We start from the raw sequence: 15,317 nt of genomic DNA, 5'->3' as shown, positions 1-15,317 counted from the left end.
TATTTTTTTTATACATCTTGTATAAAAAATGTGTCCAAATTCCAATCATATATAATTTATAATTAATTTGAAAATCACATATTATTTGATTCTCATTCTCTTCATCACTTTTCAAATTATCAACAATTCATCAATTTCGAACATGATTAAGTAAATAGATAAATATTTATTATCTCTCGATTATACTTTGATTTAAATTCTAATTAATATATAAAATTATTAATTAGAATTATCTTTACATGTGAATTTATTTCTATTAAAAAATTCACGAAATATGTATATATATATATATTAAAATATTTTATGAATTCAAAATTGTTATTAATATTTCTTTAAATATTATAAATGAAATTGGAAACAATTTTATAAATATTAAGAATTATTTTCATAATTCATTGCAGTTTTTTTTATTTAATGATAAATCTTTTAACAAAAAAAGAAGAGAAACATTGGGATACTGGGGTTACCCAACATAAGCCGAAAATATCCATGTCGCGGGAGTAAGAATAGTTGAGGACGACATAAATATTTTTAGAGTTACTGACCCGTCAAAACTTACTATATTTTGAGGCGAATGTGTCTTTCGAATGTCTCTTTGAATACTGCTCGTTGTTTTTAGAAATTGAAATGATCGTATTTTATGTTTAATAATTTTTTTATACAAAATATATATATTCTTAGATGAAATTTATATTTTGTATGAAATAAGTAATGACAATATAAAAATATATAAATTTCAAATGTCAATATAAATATGATTCATTTTTACCTAATGAAATTAATAGAATATTTTATTTAAGATTTTTAAAAAATATTAACAAGATTCTAATTTTTTACATAATAATATATTGAAAATATGAAATACAAAACTCTATAAAGAAAAAAAATTGTTTTATATTTGTAATAAAGATATAAAATTTATTTCTATAGACAAAGATTTTATAAACATATATTAGTAATTTGATTTTTTTATAACAATATTTATTGTTTATTATAATAATATTATATTAATAAATACTGATAAAAGTTTTATATTTAAACAGAGTGATTAATGAATTTCAATTATCATAAATGTACTATCTTATTTAATTTCATTTATATTAAGAATTGTTACCCAAATAACTAATTAGTTTTAAAAAAATAATAATTAGAAATTAGAATAAAATATCTTCTTATAAATGAAATTAATACTTCATGAAATTTTTCAGAAAATTTAATATTAGCTAAAAAAATGCTGTCAGTTTGTCATGAGTTTTTACAGTTTCAAAAATGGATACAATAATGAATATAATATTTTTATAATATATAATATTTTTGTAGTGTTTTTTTATTTTTAAAATTTTTTTAAATATGTATAAATAAAATAATGGATAGAAAAATACTTGATTTTCAATGAGGATTAAATATTCTTTATATTTATATTTTTTTATTTATTTTACTTATACCATTTAAAATTCAAATTATGTTTAAATATAGTACATATAAAATTATATGAATATACATATATAAATATAAATATATATTTTTTATATATTTTTATGTATTATATATTTTCATTTTAGATATATACAAATATATGTATAAATATATATATATATATATGCAAATATATGTATATCTTATTTTTTATCTTTTTATTTTTTTTATTTTAGACATAAATACAATTCATATCATAATAATGTAAATATAATAATGTAAATCTTGTAATTTTTTTTTGAATTTTGTAAATTATTCATTTAGTTTCCAGTTAATCCTAATTTCTTTTCCTTTTCTCCTTTAATCTTTTCTATTTTTTTCCTTTATTTTTTCCTAAATCTTTCTTTTCCTCTTCTTTTTTAATTTATTTGAAATCTTTGTCATTATTCATTATTTGAAATCTTTTTGATCTTAAGTTGTTTCAATTTTTAATTGCTAAGATTTTTCTTTCTTTTCTTTTCTTTTTGCCTTTTTTCCTTCATTTCCAAAAATAAAAATAATATTAGTTTTTATTATATAAAAATGATGTATTAGCTCTATTATCGTTTTTTTAGTTTTTCTTTCAATTTCATTCTTTCTCTTTTAATGTTTTTCATGTCCCTATCATCTAATTAATTACTTAATTAATTCTGCTTTGCATTTATATACTAACAAATTGTTATGTTCTTTCTGATTCTTTATTATATAATAATTATTTATTTTTTTTATTCTTCTTGTTTCTTAAATCATTAAAAAACATTAATTTTTTTCGTTGTTTTCTTCTTTGTTATAATATTATATAGTTATCTAATCTTTTATTTTGTTTGTTTGTGATTTTTTATGTTTTTAAAAGTAAATTTACTTTTATATTTTTGATTTTTGTATATATTAATTTCTTCCTTTCGCTTTTTTGCCCGTTCTTTCGTTTTCTATTATTCTAATATGGATTAGAATTTAAACAAATTCTATTTTTAAAAATTTTTTTTCTTCTTTTTTTCTTATTGGCTTTTGTATTGTTACTTTCCTTTTTTTCTATTTTTTTTAATTCTCACTGTTCTTTGTCCAAATGTTCTTTTTTTCTATTTTTATCATTTTATGTTTAATTTTTTTGCTTTTTGCTATTTGGCTAAAATACTTTTAGAATCAGTATTATTTATAATATTATTATCTATTATTTGTTTTTTCTTTGTATATTTTAAGATATAAAAAGTATAGAATTATATTTTAGAAATAGAATTCCATTATGATATTTGTGATTGTAATATTTTCGGTAATTGAAATATTCTTTTTTTGCTCAGATTTCAACGATAAAATGGAATGTAAAATAAAGATTTTTCTTGAAATCGGTGATGAGAATATAAACACTACTATGATATAAACACTAGATAATCGAATTTTACGAACGAATATATTGTTAAAAAAATATTTTATATTAATATTTTATATTACAAAGAAATTCATTTTATCCGAATATTCTGATTTTATTGAAAATTCATATGAAAATATATAATTCGTGATATATAAAACATAAATTATACAAGGAGTAATTATTTTTGTAGGAAATCTTTTATATTAAAATTAAAAGTGAGTATTAAATGAAGAAATAATAAAGTATTAAATTAAACATTTTATAATATAAAATTATATTCTATCTTGTATAATTGTAAACTTGAAGAAAAAAGAAAAAATATTGAACATTGATTTCATCTCTAAAAAAATGTAAGGCAATGTTTTTTAATAATATTTAAAATCAATATACAAAGTTTTAATATTGTTTTATTGTTTTCAATAACTTTTATAGTAATTCGAAATAAATCAAAATTTTATATAAGATATTAGTTTTTTATACTTTATCATTTTATTGTGAAAAATATATTTAGATGAATTATATCAAAAATTGAAAAAAAAATAAAGAAACCTTAGAAAGTTAATTTCACAAAAAGATTCTTTATCGGCAAAAATAATTACTTCTGTATCCATTATGCTTTACATACAAACAAATTTTTAATAAAATCAGAATTTTCAGATAAGGTGAATTTTTTTATAATATAAAATACGAATAATAGTAGTAAAAGAAAGATCTTTTTAAAGTTATTAGTTTTTTAGTATTATTTTTTGTTATTAGTTTTTTTAGTATTATTTTTTTTACTACATTATTAATTTATTGTTTTTAGTTTATTAGTTTATTTTTTATTTTATTTTATTTTATTGGTATTAGTATTAGTATTAGTATATATACATAGAAAAAATTGGTTATAAAAAAGTAAATACTGTTTACAAATCAATTATAATTTTCACAATACAATTATAATGTAACATATAAATTATAATGTAAAAATTAATATATTTAATTAATTAATTATATATACTAAGTTTCTTTTATTTAAAAAAGCAAATGTAAAAATTTGATTGTTATTTTATATTTTCATATTTTCATATATTCATTTTTATAGATTCATAGATTTTACAGATTTTATAGATTTTATAGATTTATATTTTCAGAAAAAACATTAATAATTTGTCAAGATATTTATTTTTTAATCATTTTGCTGAATTTTACAATTATACTTCGCAATCAAAAGAAAAAGAAATAAAGAATAGAACAAATTCTAGTAATGAAAGTATTAGGATATATGAAAACATAGGATATATTAAATAAATTTAATTATAGTATATATTTAATTATAATATATGGATAATCTAATCAATAATATCGCATTTCAAAATATTATCAATATAATTTCATTATTTTCTAATTTAAATATTTTATTTCTGTGATGAAATTATAATAAAACCGAACATATTTCGTAAACTTAAAATTAAATTGAAAGTCCAAATCTATTAAAAAATCGAGATAAATAAGATTTTTACAAATTAATTATAAAAATACTGTAAATAATGATGCAAATACAATTCTTATATACAAAAGAATTTAAATATAAAAAAAAAGAAAAAAATTCTCATAGTTTGTTAAATGAAAAAAAATTGTGATTTACATTAAATATCCATTGAAAGATTTGAATAAATCAATCTATGTATTATAAATCATTATAAATCAATCTATATATTATTTTCATATGTATTAGTTTCATAAAAGAAACTTTTTTTTGCATCAATGTCTAATTTGATTTATTTTTAAGGTTGATGTTTTTCATGTTTTTTATTTATTGTTAATAAATTTAGATAAAATTAATAACAATGTAGCAGAATTTATTGTAATATATCAAACATGTTTTTTTTTTTATTTTTTTATTTCACTTCAGTTTATGCAACATCTAATAAATTTGTAGATCTTTCTTTATCGTTAATTTTATGTTTATTTCATAAAAATGAAAAATCATTTTCTAAACAAAGAAAAAGCATTTTATATTTTTCTGGAAGATGGAATACGGTTGATTTTTGTAAAAAATCTTATTCATTTTATGTTGAAATGATCTATCTGATCTTTTTCAATATTTATTTTCTTATTATAAATATAATTTTCTAATTTTTTAATCGATTTTTTAGTTTTTCATTTTATTACATTAAATAAATTATTTTTATTAATGAATTATTTTTTTAATAAACCAAATCATTGCTTTTTGAAAATACAAAAAATTTTTTGTTGATAAAAATAGCATTAATGGATCTTGTATTAATTTTAATAAAGATAAATTTAACATTTTAGATACTTTAACATTTCTGTTCTATGCAGCATTAATCCCTAAATCTTAATAAAAATAAACTTAATTTAATATTTCTGTTTAATTCTATTAGAATTGTACAACAATCTAAATATATAATAAACATGAATCTAACTAAAAGCTTTCTAATATACTTTATAAGAATTAGTACAATTCATTATGATTTTTTTGACGAGATTTTATATCATACATAAACATGTTTTCTTTATTATCGTTAAAAAGAACGAGCTCCCAATAAATAAACTTATAAATATATATATACTCAGTTTTGGAAAAGATAGAATTTTTTCTAAATCAAGTGTAAAAATATACTGATACTACACAAAAATATTCTGATACTAACATATGTTTAACTTTAATGATTTATATCTTTGTTTAATTATAACAGAAATAAATTCAAACTCGTTTTTTTTGATATAATATTTATTGTATAAATATGAATCATTTATTTAATTAATTTAATATAATAAAATAATATTAAAAATTAAATGAAATCACAACTATTTTTTGCATTATAAAAATATTTGAACTTTATTTGAACTTTAAAAATTTATAATAAACTAATAAATTTATAATAAAATAATAATATCTTATAAAAATTAAATATTAGTTTTGATATTTTCTTAATTCTAATACTTTTTTTTTTATAATATATTTGCTAATATATCGATTTAAATATTTTAATGATTTTGATAATTATCTATTTCATATAATTGTATCATTTCGATACAAATTATTGATGTAATTGATATCATAATATTGGTTTTAACTCTTTGAATATATTTTAATAATCTACTTTTTGCTTTTTTATAATTTTATTTATTTGTAATTTTATTTCTATTGTTTCATTTATCATTTTCTTATCGTATTAATCTTTTTATCTTATTTCTAAAAATTTTGTTGTATTATCTATATTTTTTCTTTAAAGTTATTTATGTTTTCTGCTGATATTTTTGAATTTATTTCTTTCAGATTTTCAATATTATTATTTTGTTTATTATATATCTTTTTCTTTTTGCCTAGTTTATGAGTTGTTGTTGATTCATTCTATATTATATATATAATTTTCGCTAATTTATTAGAGCTATTGATCAAAAACATATTTTATCTAATTTGTGATTTAATATCACTATTGATCTTAATCCAATTTCTTGAAATCATGTTTTTTTGCTATACATATATATTTATATTTTTGTTCAACATATATCTAAAATCTTTTTATTATTTATTTAAGAGTATACTTTAATTGAATTTATTTCCCTTCGAGAGTTACACAAATCTAGATCTAGATTCTCTTCTTACTTTTTTTCTCGAAGAATTGCATGATTTTTATCATGAGCAAATCACTACTACATATATAATCAGTAAAATCAAACATAAAACATGATTATGAGCATTAAAGCGATTGAAGAATTTATTATATAATTTGTTAATAAGCAAAATTGATAGCTCTTGAATCAATTATAGTTCGTGTTTCTTTGCTTGTTAGAAGAGCCGTAGGACATTCTTCCATACTTATAAACAATTTTGTCTTTGGTGAAATCATCACATAAATTGTCTTATTATTTATTTTATTCTCTTCTATTTTCATCACTAATTTTCTTTTGTCTTTTTTTTAATATTCCTTCCTTCTTTTGATGTTTAGAATTTTTTATATTTTCTCTTTTTTGATTTTTCTCCTTTAGTCTGTAATTACACGTAAATTATCTTAAAGCCAAATTATTATCTTTTGCTACTTTGTTAAGACACTAATCTGAGAGTTTATTTTTTTCATAAAATCCATCCCTACTTTTCTGCTTGTTTAATTTTTTTATATGTTTCATATAAATGTTATTTTTAATCGCTTTCTTTCATTTCTTCTATTTTTTTCATATTAGTTTTTATATCTTCTCAAAATTTTTTTTTTTTTCTATCTGCTCTTTCGTATTTTTCATCCTATATATTTTCTTAACTTTATTCTTTATTCTTTCTATTTCTTAACTTCCAAATATATTTTCTTAACTTTTTCTTATTTTTATTTCTATTAAATTATATATTTATTTTTTGTCTTTCTTTTATTTATTTTTTATATTTTTTTAATGAATGATTTTTTAATTATAGTTTCTATTGCTTTTCTAAAGATTTCGTATTTCTCCATAATTGTTATTATTGTATCAATATTGTTTTCAGAATTGTATTTTTGATTTGTATTTCTGATTTTTTTTATATTTATAATATTTCTATATTTTTTTTTAGTTTATTTTATTTTTATTAAATTTTCTTTAATTTACTTTTTTTATTTATTATTTTTATTTATATATATATTTTTTTTATAATTAAAATTTGATGATCAGACTTACGACTTCAATGTTTTGCTTATTATGATAGTATCAATTAATGTTCATTGGTTTTTTCCATTCTATAATTTAGAAATGATGATTTTGTTATGATATAAATCATATTCTTCAATGATTTCTCATAAATTTAATTAATTTTTTTTGCACTATATATTTATTTCATTGTGTGTGTGTGTGTGTGTGTAGTTTTATGTTTTAAAAAAATATTTTCCATTCTTGTTAGTTCTGGATTTCAGTATCTATAAGTTAAAATTATATCATATATTATATATTTATTTATTGTTTATTTCTATCTTATATTGCTATACTATATAAATATTATCATATTTTCTTAATCATGTTTTTATTATTTTTAATATATTGTATTTTTTAATTATGTTTTTTAGTTATATAATTTTTCTTTTTTAGTATTCTATAATTATCATATTAATTTTTCTATTTTATTATATATATATTTTTCTCTTTATTTATTGGTTATTTTTAGTTATTCTTTTTGTTTATTTGTTCTTGTAATTTGTTTTGTTTGTTACTTTTAAGTTGTAGTTATATAAATTTCTGTAAGTTATATTTATTTTTTTTTTTTTTCTGTTTTTATATTTTCATTTGTTTGTTGTTCTTTTTTTATATATATTTTACTCATATGTGTGTTTTTATTGATCTCTATTTCTATTTTTTTTAATTAACTATTAATAATTTTTTTCTATTTTTATCTTTTCTTTTTCTATTTTCTCCTTCTTCTATTACATTTATAAATTTTTCAATTATTTTATTTCTTTTTTAGTTTCTTTTTTTTAATTTTTCTATTTCTTTCTTTTTACTTACATTTTTTTTTCTACTATCTTATTTAAATTGGATAGTTTATTCCTTTTTTCTCTATTCTTGTTTATAATTAATATTATCATTTTTTTGTCTTTATTTATTCTTTTTGATATAGTTGTGACTCGTCAAGTTTTTATAGATTCTTTTCTATTATCAGATTAATTAAATCCTGAATGTATTTCATCAATTTTTTATCTTCCTAACTGTTTCATTTTTTTTTTTGAGTTTTTTTATTCAATTTTGATTTTATTTTTTTGATTCATACTCTATTTTTTTTATTTGTTCTTTAGTTAATCTTAATGATATATCTCTTCTGTTATCTTGATATATATTATTATATTTATTATCTATTAATCAAAAGTTTATCTCTTTTCTGCATTTTTTTTATTTATTATTTGAAATCTATTGATTGCTCTATTTTTTTGTTTTATGCTTCATATCTTTATCTCCAATATAAATATTTCTTTTTTTATTGAAATATTCATTTTGGTTCTTCATTTTGTCTTCTCATTTGAGAAATCTCTATTTCTTAGATTTTTGTTATAATATATATCGTCTTTCATGTTTTTGAATCTACATTATATATTTAATATCTTTCTTTGGTTTCTTCATAATTTTAATTTAATAATTTTGTAAGCCATAATTTTTTTTTATAGTTGCTCTTTGAAATATTTTTTTGATATTTATAATATGTTTTTCATTGATTATGTCTTTTATACATTTCATATTATTCATAATATATAATTACATAATATATAATAATAATTATAATAATTATATTAATATATAATATATGTATAATATTCCTCCATATATATAAAACATTTCCTTGTCTATGCTTTATATTTTTTGTACATGCCTAAATCAAAAAAGCAATTGTAGTATTGTTTCATTGGCTCCATTTTTATTTACGCATATATGGCCTATTAATAATTTTAAATCTGAAATCTTTAAATCTGATTAATATTATTTATCTCTTTCCAAATAATTTTTTGTTGTTTACTTTTTTTCCTTTTTAATTTTTCTATTTCAAATTGGTTCTATTATCTTAATGCAAATTTCTCTTTTAATTCTTTAATGGATCATTTCCATTCATTTATTACTTCTTTTTTAAATTATTTTCAGTTTAAGATTGCTATGAAATAATATTTTTTCTTCTTTTTATTTTTAGGACTCTATTTGTATGTTTCTTTTTTTTATAGATTTTTTGGCTTGTCAAATTCTTTTCAATTCACCTTACAATTCTATATTATTTTTATAAACTAATTTATAATTTTCTAATTTATAACTTTCTAAGTTTTTATTAAAAACTTTTATAGTAATTTTATATAAATTTACCAAAGATTTTTTGTTTATTTTATTTTACTAAAGTAAATTTTCTTTAAACTTCTTTAAATCATACACTTATATATATATCATATATTCATAGTTTTTTTTATTTTTTATGTTATAAAATTTATTTATAAATTTGTTTTATTTTTTCTTTGTTTTTTGTTTGTTTCAGATTTAATGTATATAATAATTTAATTTATTTTTTTTCTTATTATTATTGTAGTTTTTTTATTTTATTTCTTTGCTATTAGTATCTAATTTTTGTGTTTCAATATGCGAGTGTTTTTATTTTCTTTTCTTAAATTTAATTTTTTAATTTTTTATCTTCTTTTCTTAAATGATCTCCATATTTATTTCGTTCTACTAATACTTTTTTTTAAACTTTTTATTTTTTAATTAACAAAAACAAAAAACTTTTCATAATCTTATAACATTTCTAAAGAAATAATATATTTAGTGATTGTACCAAATTATACATTCGTTCAATTCATTTTCTTATATGTTATATTATATTGTTATTACTCATATTTGATTATTTGCACAAATTCGTCGTTTAAAATTTGCTGTAAAAAGAATTTTTTTCACTTAAAAAGTGAGATTAAGTATTTATATAATGTAAATGATTATCATTATTACTACATTTATTCTATATTACTACATATATAAATAGATTCAAATTGACATATTTTGATTTTCAATCAAATATTATTTTTTTTAATATTATTTATTTCAAATAATTATCTATTCAATATTTTATTGAATAAATTTTAATGTAATATAATTAATAATTATAATAGTTTATATATATTTAATAATTTAAATAGCTAATGAAATTATTCTTTTTGTTAGAAATAGATAATACAAATATTATAATTTTTAAAAAAATAATGAATATGTATAAAATATTAACCGATAATATTTTAATAATCTTTTTTAATATTTTAAAAAAAAAAAATTTTATATACCTTTAAGTATTGATATAAATATCAGTAATAGCATCTACAAACTTTATAATTGAATGTTTAAATTTTTTCTTTTCTAATATCATAGACTTTTAATGTTTATCAGATATGATAATAGTACTTGACTTAATCTATATATATTTTATATATATTTATGATATATATTTATGATATATATAGTAATAATTAAAGTTTTATCTTTGCTTTCAACAGATATTTATAATATCTTTTCTCTTTCCTATTTGATATTACCAAATATTCGTTGTTCTTTGTGTATTTTTATTTTTTAAATTTTGAATTTTTATCTATTTTTATGATTCAATCATAATGATGATTCAATCGTTTCTCTTCCAATCACTTCACAACAATTGTTCAACCATGACTTGTTGAATAAAATATAATCATTGCAAAACAATATTTTTATTTAATTCCAATACTTTTATAATATGATATTATTTATAATTATATATAGAATTTGTATGTTAATTTTAATATTATCTTTAATATTTTTTATTTTTTTTTTTGAAAACCATATCTTGTTTTGAAATTATAAATTTTTTTCTTATTGCTAGTTTTACAAATGCTGAAATATCTCCAATTTCCATCTGTTATTTCTTAGCATTACCATATTATGAACAATTCATTTATCAATATCTTATAAATATAACAAATATTTTTATTAACATTTTATCCTGTAGAAATTTAAAAAATGATTTTTACAAAATTTATGAATTTTAATCAAACTTTATATTTTTATAGAATCATATTATTAAATCATTTTTACAGCAAAAATCATTAGAATACATAAAATTTGAAAAACAAAAAAAATTATAAGTTAATTTAAAAAAATAAAAGAAGATCATGCGTTCAAGATCAAATGTTCATTGTTTGATTCATTTATTAACTATTTGAATTCTATTTTTCAAATTCTTATAAGGATAAGATGTTGATAAAGAAAGAAATGAATTATTTTTAATGTGATTTATTTTTAATATGTCAATACTATGAAAATGAAAAATTAAAAATATCTTTGGTATTTATTGAAAGTAGAAAACAGATATTTTATTTGATTTATTTTAATTATGAAAAAGTGAATATTATTATTAAAGTACTAATAATCCTTGTTGAATTACTATTGTCGGTTCCTGCCAGATTAACATAGTTTAAATGCCTTTATAATGTAGCAATAGCTTTTTTAAAAATAGTTAACTGTTTTAAAATTACTGTTTAAAATGAATATAGCATTATTTATTTAAAAAACTGTAAAATGAATATAGCATTATTTATTTAAAAAACTGTTTAAAATGAATATAGCATTTATTTAAAAAATTGTTTAAAATGAATATAGCATTATTTATTTAAAAAATTTTTAAAATGAATATAGCATTATTTAATATTACTTCTCAATTATTTATATAAATTCAATATAATAGAAAAAAAAATATATATTATTATACTTAGCATTTATGCTAACAAACTTGGATATTCTATGGATTCGAATGCGAAACAAAAAAAAAAAACAAATTAAACAAAAAAAAAACAATCGCCTTGGGTGATCGAAGTTTTTCTATTGTATATATATGCCATAAAGAAAGTGAAGAATTTTTAAAAAAATTTCATTCAAATCAATGAGGAAAATTTTTTAAATTCAAATTTTTTAAAAAGTTTTAAATTTATTCATATATAGTTATATATCATATATAATATAGTTTTCAAAATAATTCGAAAATTAAGATCATTCATTATATACAAAGAACAAAATTATTTAAAATATTTAATATTTTTTTCAATATATTTTATTAAACTCAATAAAAGAGCTAATTGATAATTGAGATTAACTAGAAAATATGAAATATGTATAAAACTTTTATGATTTCAAAATTTTTCAAATAGAATTTTTATTTATTACATTTACTTCTTTTTGTTAAAGTTTATGGATTAAATATTAGAAAATATATGTTAATACAAAAAGTTTAATATTATTTGTAATTGGTTTAGCTTATTGTTTCAAAAATATTTTTGTAAATATTCGTTCAAGTTTAAGTCTGTGAAAGTAATTTGTTGATTATATATAATAAGGATATATATTATTGTATATCAGAATAGTTTTAATAGAATTTTTATTATATAATACAAAATAAGTAAATATATCAATTTTATCGTTGTTTATAAATAAGTTGTAAATCATTTTCTGTGACAATAATTTGTCAATGACTAGGGACGGAATAAATATTTTTGTCATTTCTAAATTTAAAAAATCGAATGTGGTTGATATAAATCTTAATGATATAAATTATTTTTAATAACATATATTAATATATAAATTGTGTTTCTTTTACAAAACATTAGATTTTTTAAAAATTTATCAAAAATATAATAAATATCTCGCGAAATTGTTTTTTAAATATTATATATATATTAAATGTATACAATAAAATTTTTCATACAAAATATTTCAAGGAATCAATAAAAATAAAATAATATATGCAATTGTATTTAAAAAAATGCATTTATATTTTTTAGGTACATCCTTATAAAAAAAAATACAATTTGAAAAATTGTCACTATAATATCATTTTTCCCTTTATAATATCAAGTTTTCCCTTATAATTTTTTCCTATAATTTTTTTTATCTCTTACTAAATTCAAAATAAAATTATTTGCTATATATATAGAATAATTGTAGCCATTTATTTTCATTCACAAATGTGTCAAAACGTATTTATCTTATTTTTTTTTATAAAAAAGGTTTAATTAACGGTCAATTTTAAATAAAAAAAATTGTTGCAAATAATCACAAATTAATAATATATTCAACAAAATGAATTGAACAACATATAATTTATTGTGATCGCTAAAAAGGCTATTTCCTAGGAATATAAAAATTAATTAAAAATTAAAAAGATCTAAAAAATCAATAGCAGTAATAGTAGAAGATATCTTCAGAGATCATAAATGACTAATCAATTAAATAGAAAGAAATAGCATTATAGATAAAAACCAAAACAAATTCAGAAAAAAAAAGAAAATAATATAGAAATATTAATAATAAATACTAAAATATTTTAACAGTATTCATTGATATTAAAAATGCCTATAATAAATCATAGTAAATTTATCAAGGAATCATGACAATATGAAAAAAAAATAACAGAATATATAAAAATATATGCATCAGATATTACAATTTATCAATAAAAAATCCATTTGAAATCAATCTTTAATACTTTACAATTTGTATAAAACAAGCATTACTAAAGACATAAAATATTTATATTAAGCAAGAATATACAGAATGATATAATATATATTGATGATATTGTAATTGAATATATACAAGCAATAAAATCTTAATAATTAAAGAAATATGTAACAATTAATAATTAATCTAATTAATTTAATATTTAACTTAAACTTAAAAAAAATAGAAAGCAAGATAGATTATGATTTATGATCTAGAAATTCCTGTAGAAAAGATGTATAATAATAGTAAAATAAATTCTAGAAAAAGGCTAAAATCTAATCAAAAAGAGGTACAAGAGGTATATTAATAAAAAATATAATAGAAACATATAATAAATAATAAATAGAAACACAATATAAAAAAATAATCAAGTAAAATTTAGAAAGATAAGATAAATAATCATGTGGATGAAATAATAAGAAAAATAGCTAAAAGAACAGTTATATAAAGATACATAATAATAATAAAAAAAGATACACATTTAAAAATCAATAATAAATATCAATCAGATCAATAATAGAATATGAAATATGATTTTATTTAAATATTTTAAGAAAAAACAAAATAATTGTAGGAAGAAAATAAAATGCAGGAATTAAAAGAAACTCTAAGTTACAAGATAATCACATTAACATATATAATGTACACAGAAGCAGAAATAATAGATAATTACAAGAACTAAATCAATCAAAAAAATGTAGAAAACATGTAATGAAATAAAGAATAACTTAATAAAGATACAAAAGATTATAAAAAAGATAGAAAAAAAAAACTAATATATAATATATATTGAAGTCTGATGGATGAAAACAAACAAATAAAAAACATACATAATAAAGAAAAATAGAAATATCAAAAATAAAAAACCAAGACACTTAATTAAAATAAATGAAATACGAATAAAAATATGAATATTACAAATATATTACAATAATATTACAAATAATAACTAGCAAAAAGATAAAACAAATATTAAAAATCACAGAATGGATCTTAAAGATAAATATGATAAATATATATATAATTCTAGCTTGTATGCAGTAGGAATAATAAAAAAACCAATAGATAAAAATAAAAACCAATATATATAAAGATGTTAATATTCACAATGAAAACAATATTGCGAATATACATAATGGATAATAAATTATTATGTATATTATGTATAATAAATTAAACAATAACAATACAAGAAAAAAAATAATAAACAAATAATACTTTATTATCAGAATTTTATCTAAAAGCATAATAAAAGTCATTACTTATGAATTAATAGAAAAAAAATCTCTTCCCTAAAAAGGATGTTAATTTATTAATTTATTAAATAAGGATATTAATTTATGATTTAAAAGAACTAACCAAAAAAATAAAAAATTTATAGAAAACAATACAAAAAAAGAAAAAAAAAACATAGAAATCAACAAAGAAATAAAAATGAAAATTATACAAATTCCTGCACACATAAAAATTTAGGAGATTGAAAGAA

The sequence above is a fragment of the Apis laboriosa genome, unplaced genomic scaffold (genome assembly GCF_014066325.1).
Source record: "Apis laboriosa isolate Shangri-la unplaced genomic scaffold, ASM1406632v1 scaffold1321_cov151, whole genome shotgun sequence".
In the NCBI taxonomy this organism is placed as follows: domain Eukaryota; kingdom Metazoa; phylum Arthropoda; class Insecta; order Hymenoptera; family Apidae; genus Apis; species Apis laboriosa.
The sequence above is the reverse complement of the archived record's forward strand: the minus strand, read 5'-3'. Positions refer to the sequence as shown.